Source organism: Pinus tabuliformis, chromosome 1_1 (assembly GCF_031772625.1).
Source record: "Pinus tabuliformis cultivar Carrire ecotype Pingquan chromosome 1_1, CPIR1, whole genome shotgun sequence".
Classification (NCBI taxonomy): Eukaryota; Viridiplantae; Streptophyta; class Pinopsida; order Pinales; family Pinaceae; genus Pinus; species Pinus tabuliformis.
In genome coordinates this window covers 672,369,285-672,379,309 of record NC_142297.1, presented here as the reverse complement: position 1 = coordinate 672,379,309, position 10,025 = coordinate 672,369,285, and the positions used below count along the sequence as shown (strand labels likewise).

General features: G+C 35.8%; 1 long non-coding RNA gene across 1 annotated transcript; it reads right to left on the bottom strand.

Moving 5' to 3' along the window:
* Positions 1 to 9,021: 9,021 nt before the first annotated feature.
* Positions 9,022 to 9,784, bottom strand: LOC149215202 (uncharacterized). Its single transcript, XR_016250457.1, has 3 exons — positions 9,640 to 9,784; positions 9,270 to 9,398; positions 9,022 to 9,144 (listed from the first exon to the last, which is right to left on the bottom strand). It is a non-coding gene; the product is annotated as an uncharacterized LOC149215202 (long non-coding RNA).
* Between the last annotated feature and the right edge of the window lie 241 nt (positions 9,785 to 10,025).

The window sequence follows — 10,025 nt, the reverse complement described above, 5'->3', positions numbered from 1 at the left end:
ACATTAAACGTTTTTTGTCAGGCCATTTACTGCCGGAGATAAAGACACCCGTTAGAAGCCGAAGTTTCTTCACGAGACCTACCCATACGTTTTGACGTTACATTGTTTTTAATCAGGATCGCATAGAAAAAAAAATAAAAATGTTTTAATAGTAAGGTAGAAGAACTTCATGAAAGTCTGAGCACACAAGCTCAAATTTTGAGCCTTGGCAATCGAGTCCCTTAGCCAAGCAGAGGTTGAGTTCGTTTTTAATGTGCTGGTCACTGTGTGGAGAATATCTGAAGTTGTGGTCTGTTTATTTTGAGTCCAAGCCATTCCTGTACCAACTGGTCAAGTCTAATTACATTCACTATTCTACTGAGGGATGAGTTTTTGGTATTCCGGGACTGATATTCCAGTGAAGTCTGTTGTTATCCATTAAATAGCACAAAGTGTCGAACCTCTGTTGCTAAAGTAAACACTGAGTTGAAGTTTTCTGGGCAGTGTGTATACCAGGTTTCACTATCTCTGAGTTTAGTCATCTTTTTTCAAGTAATATTCTGTTGAGCACTTGTTCGGATTCGAACTCGGATTGTTACCTGGATTGTTTGCCTTGAAGAAGTTTTATTTGTTGCAGATCCGTTTTGTTGGGCAGAACAAGTTCAGGGGATCTGGGACGCGAGTTTCATCCTTGTGGAGGAGTTTGTGTCTCTGCAGGTGCCTGTGCGAGTATCTATTGCTCGCTGATTAAAACTGTGAGCCCTCTTTTTGTTTGCTGGTGTGTTGAATAGGACGCTAAAACCGATACCAGTGCAGAACAGACTTCAAAAAGAGGTTAACGCTCACCCATTGGTGACAGAGCAGGCGCAAGACGCCTGATGCTATTGACAACATAATGTTGCACGTTGGTCGTGAAATTGCAGAAGCCGAGCAGTACATTGCACCGTAAAAAAAAGGTTTGCTTGAAAATGTTCGAAAGGAACTGAGTTTGAATCGGAGGAGCCACTAATATATCCAGAATTCCGGATTTGAAGGCACTCCTTTTTCCTACCTGCAGCAGCTCGTTGAAAGGAGACTGAACTCATTAAGGAGAATAATCTGAGCGTTTTCTGGGCTTGAGACATTGTATTAATTTTCTCTATGTTGAGGGAGCAATATAGCAAGGGCCATATCTTCTTCTGAAGGCTGAGTTTTCTACTGGGGACGAACGCGGAAATACTGGACTATTTCACTCCAGAAACTGATCTCAACCAACTGAGAAACTGATCTCAACCAACTGCGTCGACACAGCATATTTGCCCACTCACATATAAGAAATAGCTGTGTGCTACTACTCTCGATGCAATGGACAGTCAGGATTTAAATAAGGCACCCCAACCGTGTGTTAAAGCTAGTCTGTCACTTGGCTCAGAGCAATGTACCTGATGAAGTCCAAGAGAGCTCATCTGAAGAAGAAGATTCAAAGCCCAGTCAACTTCCTAAAAGATCAAAGAAGCTCAAATAGAATTGTCATAATAGTCTTAATAGTATCAGAGTTTTCCTTGTCTCTTGTTTATGGATAGCTTTCAAAGTTACAGATACAGGCTGACTTTATTTTGTTGCAATTTCGGTTTCTTTCCTTTCCAGAACAGAAAGACTATAAACTTGGTTCCTTAGTCTTTTTTGGTTTCTTCATAAACATCCACGCTAAATTACATATTGTGCTGTATAATTCCGCCCATTTGCACTTCTTCCCAGGAAAGTTTATGGTGTTTGAAGGTTTAAATACCTCTGCGTGGTTCATCGATCCAGTGTAAATATCAGAGCTAGAAGCGGCCTCCCAAGAGCGAACTGTCCTGTTACATCTTTAAGATGGGCTATTCTCCATCTTCATGAGGGTTGCAACACAAACTTCAGTGATGTATTGATCTGTTTGGAGTTATTAGTTCATCAGTCTCTAATAATCTCTTGAGCAAATCTTCACTGAAATATTAGCTGTTCATCTGCTTCCAATCTCTGTTATTATTTGAGTTGTCAAGAGGTATATGTAATCCATTCCTGTAGTTGAAGTTTGAATTTCAAAGAAGGAAGAAGTCATTTAGCTGTGCATCCATACAAAGCGTATCTTGGTATACCTGAGCATTTTAAGGGTGAAACATATCTATTGTATCTGTGTTGGAAGGACTTTGAGCCTCTCATTCTTGCTGGGTGTTCATTTCTTTGTTGAGACAATGGCTAGATTTGATGATGTATTAGAGTTACTGAATACACTAATACACTCCACTATTGGTGGGAAGGTAAATGTTAGCAAAGACACTCTTTGTGACATTCAGACCTGCCTGCATGATGCACAAGAAAAGATCGATTTTTTGCAGCTTGAATCACAGCTACAGCAAGAAGAGCTACATCAAAATAGACACCATTCTGAACCTGTTTTTGTTCAGAACATTGAGACAACCACCCATCAGCAGCATGTTAATAATGTTACAGTTCATTCAAATAAAGCAACAGTTGTATATGCAGATGCAGAAACTCAATCTGCACTTCCCAAGCCCATCATCAGACCTTGGGAACAGCTTGTCCACAACAAGCACAGAACTGGTCTTGGATATGACAAGGACTTGTCCTTCCATATTCCAGACTATGCCAAGCCCATTCAGTTTCAAAGTGCTGGATTCATTTATGACAGTTCACCTCCTCCTCATGACAGTTCAACGTCAGCTGTTCCAGACTCTGCCCCTCTTCCATAGCAACACCAACAACAACAACAACAACAAATTGAGAAATTCCAACACTGTGATCGAGTTGGCCATCTAAAAGATCACTGTTTTGATCTTCATCCATGTAAGCACTGTCATAAAACCAGCCATTCTTCAAACAGATGCTTCAAAAACAAACGTCCTGCAAGAACAAAGATTCATCTTGGATGGATCGCTTCTTGGCAATGGGCATCAACAGCCAAGAAGATATTCCAAACACATGTCAGAACTTGTTCCAGAATATTGAACAGTCTTGCAGTTGAGTTTTCTCCATCTTCTCACCTTGTATCTGACAGGGGGGGAAATGATGGTCATCTACAAGCTTCAAAGCCACATCAAGCGAGCCTGAGCCACAACCTGCCACACCAGTTTCAGAGTTGCAGCCAGAGACAAAGATGCCCGTGATCACAGATTGAGAACACTTCCTCTAGCAGAAGACTCCAGCTTCTTGCCAGTTTTGGAAGAGTTCCAGGAATTGCATTAAGCATTCCAGAGTTGTTGGTTATCCTTAAACCATCACAGGTTGAGACTTCCCTTTTCAGGTTGAAGTTTTACCTTTTATGCGGGGTGAGACCTCCCTTTTATGGTTGAAGGTTTCCCTCTTTAAAACAATAGGATCACTTCCTCTAGCAGAAAACTTCAGTTTCTTGCCAGTTTTGGAAGAGTTCCGGGAACTGCACTAAGCGTTCCAGTGTTGGTGGTCATCCTTAAACCACCGCCCTTTATACCAACATTTCATAGAGGACATTCAGCCTAGTGCTGCCATGCATTTTTTGCACATTTTGTATTACAGCTCTCTTCTTGGACTCATACATAACCCTTCGGATTAAGGGGGGGAATGTTGGACACCTAATCCTAAAGGGTTAGTGTGGAAGCCGAAAAGACTAAGCAGTCCAAGAGACCTTGGGATCTGAAACCCAAGAGTCACAACATTGTATTATAAATGTACATCTATTGTTAATAAAAAAAGGAACTCACATGATTTATCTTTCACATTGTTTGCTGTCCATGTGTGTTTAACAATAGGAACTAGCTAAGGCATAAGCAAGTGAAATGTGCACATATATTTTGTTTCAAATATCATTTTCCATTTTTTTGCTGTTTGGCATTGCCAAAAATGTCTTAATACTGCAACTTCTCCATTGCAGTCCATGGCCACCATTTCAAGCGTAGTAATTAGTTTGGAAACTCAAACAAAATATGGTCACTGTCATAATCACAGTAAGGCTGGGCATAAATTCTATGTTGGTAACAACTTGCAGCTGTGATCAGCCTTGGAATGGACATATCAGTGATAAAAAGTTTTAGAAAATTGAATTGAAAAAATTAAGTATGTTGAAGGCATTCATTTTTATTTTATTTTAAGGAATGGTTTTAACTTTTCTAAATAGCTGTATTTAGAACCTTCTTTTTATTCAACGACTGTTTGTGAAACCATCCAGCTATCCTTTTAGCAGTTATGGCTAGACAGATCATGTAAGAACCCTGATAAATGAAAACAATGAAAACAAAACTGTAAGAAGAATGAGTTTCAATGGCTGTTTGTGAAACCATCCAGCTAAGTTATGGCCAGACAGATCATGTAAGAAATCTGATAAATGAAAACAATGAAAACAGAACTGTAAGAAAAATGAGTTGTAATTGATATAACTAACCTGGATATATTGGCAACTGTTTTGTGAAGTTGTCTTCAAGTTTGCTAAATAGTTTGAAAGCATAAGATGCAACTTCAACAGTGGGTGGACTTCTTTTATAGTTTTTGGCACTTGAATTTAATTGGTGGACATGGATGCACATGGATTGCAATGGCTTCATTTTGAATGTGTGGTCTGGATTTAATTTAATGTGATCTAATGGTTGGGAATTGGTTATTTGTTGATCCATGTGCTTTGATCTGTTTTAATGAGAAATAGAGTGAGTTGGGTGTCATTTATTGCAGTTATTGGGTCTGGGTGTCATTTATTGAACAAAGTGGGTTTAAATGTTATTGAGTTGGGTTTCATTTATTGAACATAGGGTGTTTAGTTGTTGAACAACACAACGATTATGGCTGACATACATTCCCTTTTACTATGTGCAGGTAGGGATATTTATTTGGGATACAAAGCTTCAGTTCTGATGAGTGGGGGTTGAAGTGACTGCTACTTTGTACTTCTGGAATAAACCATTTTGGAAGCCTTTATGGTTTTAGCTGTTTTTTAGTTGGGTCAATATGGTTTGCAGTGTTAAGTAATAAGATACTATTTATGGACAGTTGTGGGCCCAGTCAATGTATGGGGAAATTTTGGACATAAATTAATACTTATTTATACTTAATGTTATTTATTTTTGTTTAAATATTGGTTTCAAAAGTCTCAGTTTATGGTGGTTTGGTGGGACCAGTACTATATCAATTATTGGTCCTTGCACAACATTAGGAATCTTTCCCCTATATATTTTATCTTATTGTTCGTCATTTCTTTCTCGTTTCACTCCCTTGCTAACCACTCTCCCTTGCTAACCACTCAAATACAGCCTCATAAAAATAAAGATTGAAAGAGAAAAAAAAATCAGTAATGTAATGAACTCAACATGTATCAAAAGTCACTAAGAGCATGGCAAAGCCCTGAATGAAACCAACTATCAACGCTGAAAATGATTCCCGAATTAAATTATGGACAAATAGGGAAACAAATAATGTATGAAAAGGTAAACTTACAATTCTCAGGGAAATAAAACGTAAGAATGTGAACTTCTCATGGCAAACCATGGCTCCTCCTGGAAGATAGTGACGACTCCTGCAAAACGCTAAGATAAGATTTTATTTCAACATTCTAAAACTAGTTGAGCCAAACTCTAACTAACCTAATTTTTTCTTTAAAACAATTGATGTGTACGAAGCGAGATTTAAGGCTTTGATTAAAATGTTAATAGTCTTTCTGCAAAGGCCTAGTATAATTGGATTGTTTTTTTGTTTTGAAAATGATGGAAATTTTCGTAATATTTAGATAAAATTTGGTAGGGATTTTTGTAAATCCAAGTTATAATTGTTAAAATTTCAAGATTTTGGGTGTCTAGAGGTTTCTGATAGTGCTGAATTTGATTTTGCGTGCTCTAGAAGTTTCTGATGGTGTTGAATCTATTTCCACCATCAAAAACATGATTCAATGCTACTGCAAAATTTCTTGAAATTGTTTTGCCCAGATTCAAACCACTTTTAACCATCTGGGCAATTCCCCATTAAAACCCTGCAATTACCTTGAGATAAAGATAATAGCAAGTGCTATACTCTCCCAAACCAATCTGCATTGTCTAGCAGAGTTGGGTTGTTTTTTTTGAAGAAGAAAAATCAGAAAATGTTCGGTTAGATAAGTGATAAACACAGAAAGGAGTTCAGCAGAGTTGGGTTGTCTTTTTTCAAGAAGAAAACTCAGAAAATGTTTTGTTAGATAAGTGATAATTACAGAAAGGAGTTGTCTTTAGTGTGATCTTTTGGATTTTCTGGCGTTGGAATCCAACAAAAAAAATTTGATGTCAAATCTTGAGTTGTGTTATTTAAACTGGTTTTTTGAGTGTATATATAGATTCAGCACCCTAAAAAACCCCTAAAACGCTTCGATTGTGCAGAAATTACTCATCTTGTGATTTTAATAAATTCTTGTTGAATTTTATAAAAATTAAAGAGAAAAAACCAATAATTTTTTTTCTAAAAAATCACACCAAAATAATTTTCTAGGTCCTAAGTCATTCTCGACCGGCCAAAAATACTTCCGATAATATGTAGTACCACCCCATACATAACATAACAAAAAAGAAGATTGATATTCCAACACAAATATCAAGTAAGACTACTCAATGAGCCAAAAAAGACAGTTACGCAGACTTAAAGAAAGGAGCATAGAAGACCGTCCAATATTTAGCCGACAAAAAGCACATATTAATTTAGCTTCAGCACCGGTTAATGAAGCCCAATCTTATTTGTATCCCACTTGTGATAACTACCAGAGTTAGGTTATTGTGATAACTACCAGAGTTGGGTTATGTCAGATTAATTTTGCAATGCAAGAAAAAATCGAAGGATTGCGACCGTACCTCCCTCGAGGGGAAAGGCTGTACTGGTGAGGCAAGAACCTTGTCATGAGGTGGGATACCATCGGTATTGGAAGGTATGAAGTCATATTGGCTGTACTGGTGAGGTAAGAACGACCAATATTCGCCACTTATCATGAGGCGGGATATCATTGGTATGTGAAGGTATGAAGTTACTTTCAGGTTAAGGTTATAATTTTACTACTTTATAATTATTTTTTAACTCCAAGTCAATTAGAACTTGAAATCTATATCAAACTTCAATTTATTAACAACCTTACTTTTTGCAAATTATATATATATATATAAAACTAAAAATTATATAAATGAACTATAATTCATTTTAGATTTCTAATAAATTAAATAATAAAAATGTTCAAATAAAAGAAAACAAAAATTAAATAAACTATAAATGTAACAAGCAAGCTTAAAAACATCATGTGATTAACATATAAAATTTATCATAATTGACTTAAATTTATAAATTTAAGTTTAAACTAATCATAAGGTTAAAAATTATCTCAAATTTCAAAATCATGTGATCTTAAAAACATCATGTGATTAACATATAAATTTATTATAATTGATTTAAATTTATAATTTTAAATTTAAATTAGTCATAAATTAAAAATTATCTCAAACTTCAACCTATCAAGTAACTTACCCTTTGCAAATTACAAATTCTAATACTAATTGGGTTAAACTAGAATGTATTAACTACTTTACATTTTACAAATAATAAGATTAAATATATCAAATTAAAATATATTAACTATTTTATATTTTGTAAATTCTAATATATAAAACTAACTATATATATATATATATATATATATTTTCCCCATGGTTCATGGGTATTTTTGGTCATTGGGTAGCCGCTACGTCCACAGTAATTCTGGGCAGATTGACCCCGAAAGGGGATCACATCCCCTCGGCCTACTATATACTTACCTTATATATATATATATATAACTTACATGCTAAATTTAAAAATAGGTTTTCAAATGTCATCCTTTCTACCAAATAAATTAAATTAAAGAAACAAAATTAAATAAATAACTAAAATTTATTATAATTAAAAAATAAAAATAAAAATCAAGAGAAAAAATGTAAAATGTTATCTAACTATCATATGTTTTGATTTTTTTTAACCATATAAAAATATTTTAAAAATCAAAAGAAAAATGTAAAATGTTATCTAACTATCATATGTTTCGATTTTTTTTAACCATATAAAAATATTTTATGAGATTGCATTTTGTTATTTAAAATATGTCTGTAAATACATAAATAAATTACGCATCATAAAACCCTTAAACATTTAAAATCAACAGACAAAACTGATAATGCTAACAAATTCCTGCCTTATTATAAACAAATTTAATTAAAACAATATTTCATGAAAACCCCTACTATATATATATACACTGCGGCTAGATGTAAAGAAAGGGAACCAAATTTAGCCTATATTAAAAACATATAAAAGCAAAACAAAACTAACTGAAAAAAAACAACGCTAAGATATACGGCTCACATTAATACTACCCAACGATGAAGTGAACCTGCACTGTACTCTGACTTTCCTAGAGGCGCATTATGCTATTTTCCAGACACTATCGTTCTAAAATGTGAGTTGCAAAGAACTAGCCCAGCGCTATTTGTACTTTCCTTCTAGAATGTGAGTGGTAAAGAACTAGCCCAGCGCTATGTTATTTTTACTTCCCTAGACTCTCATTCTAAATATGTGTTGCAAAGAATGCCAGAGTTCGACAGAGTCATGCTAATTTTGTCAAAACAATAAATAAAGCATGGAGGGTAGCCGGCTTGGCTGTACCCAATTGAACGACCCAACCAATGGCATCACACACTGGCGGCCAATTCCAATTCCATTTTCATGAGAGAAAATATTAAGTTTATTGTTCATCATTTGTTTCTCCTGATCAGTCACCTGACAGCCTCATAAAGATTAAAAGAGAGAAAATCAATGATGTAATGAACTCAACATCCATCAGAAGTTGCAGAGAGCACCGCAAAGCCCTCAGTCAAGCCAACTATCAAGGATGAAAAAACTTTTTAAATATTAAATTCTGCAAATGTAAAAATAAAATGAGAAAGCAAACTTACACCTCCCACTTAAATAAAACGTAAGAAGATAATCTTCTCATCTCATTTTGTCCTTCAACTCCTGGAAGACAGACAAGATTTCATTTAAGGATTCAGGCACAGTTCAGCGAAACCCTAACAACCCACCAAAGAAATTTAAACCAATTGACGTGTACGCAGAAAATACCTGGAATGGCTCGCTTTCAATTGAAATGCCAATGGGCTTTCTCCATTGCATTAAAACCCTGCAATTCCCCTGAGATAAAAATAATAAAAACTGTCACACTCTCCTAAACCAATCCATTGTCTAGCAGAGTTAGGTTTTGTCAGATTAATTCCGCAAAGCCAGAATGAAAGAAAATCGGAGGAATGCAACCCTACCTTCATGGAGACGAGGGCTGAATCGGTGAGGCAAGAACGACCGCATTTAGCGATGTCACGCACAGGCCAATTCCACATCCACATCAAAAAATATTGAGTTTATCGTTATCTTCTGCTCTTCTCACTCACCTGCAAACCAACGAAACACGACCTCAGAAAGATAAAGATGGAAAAAAAGACTGATGCAGAGAGCACTACAAAAAGCAAGCCACGCGTGTTAAGGATTAATTTGTTGAGAAACAGAGGAACCCGAACCAATCCAAGCGAGGCCATAATCTAACAGGCAGCATCCACTTTCTAGATATACACTAGTTTAAAAACATTCGAAATATCTGTCTATGGATTCACATTAAACCAAACAAAAGCATACCTCTGTGAATTCGAAATCAGGGATTCCTTTTCTGTCTGCCTTCCCTCTACTCTGCATTCCGCAATTTAAAATTAAAGGAAAAAAAAATAGTTCCGCAGATGAAACAATACAAACAAAAGAAAAATGAAAAAGAAAACATCAACCAGAACCAAAATTAGAATGAAAAAAGAAACACATGCATGGCCATGCCGCGGAGCAGACAAATAACTGAGAACAACAATAAACAAACGCATTGCACACTTCAAAGAAGAAAGATGAAAAGGTGACAATAGGCAGCCAACACGGAATGCAGAAACCTGATAAACTGAACCTGCTCGAGGTTGGGCGCCTCACAATTATTTATAACCGCTCCGTTTCAAACGGTCACTAACGTATCCGCGCGCCTG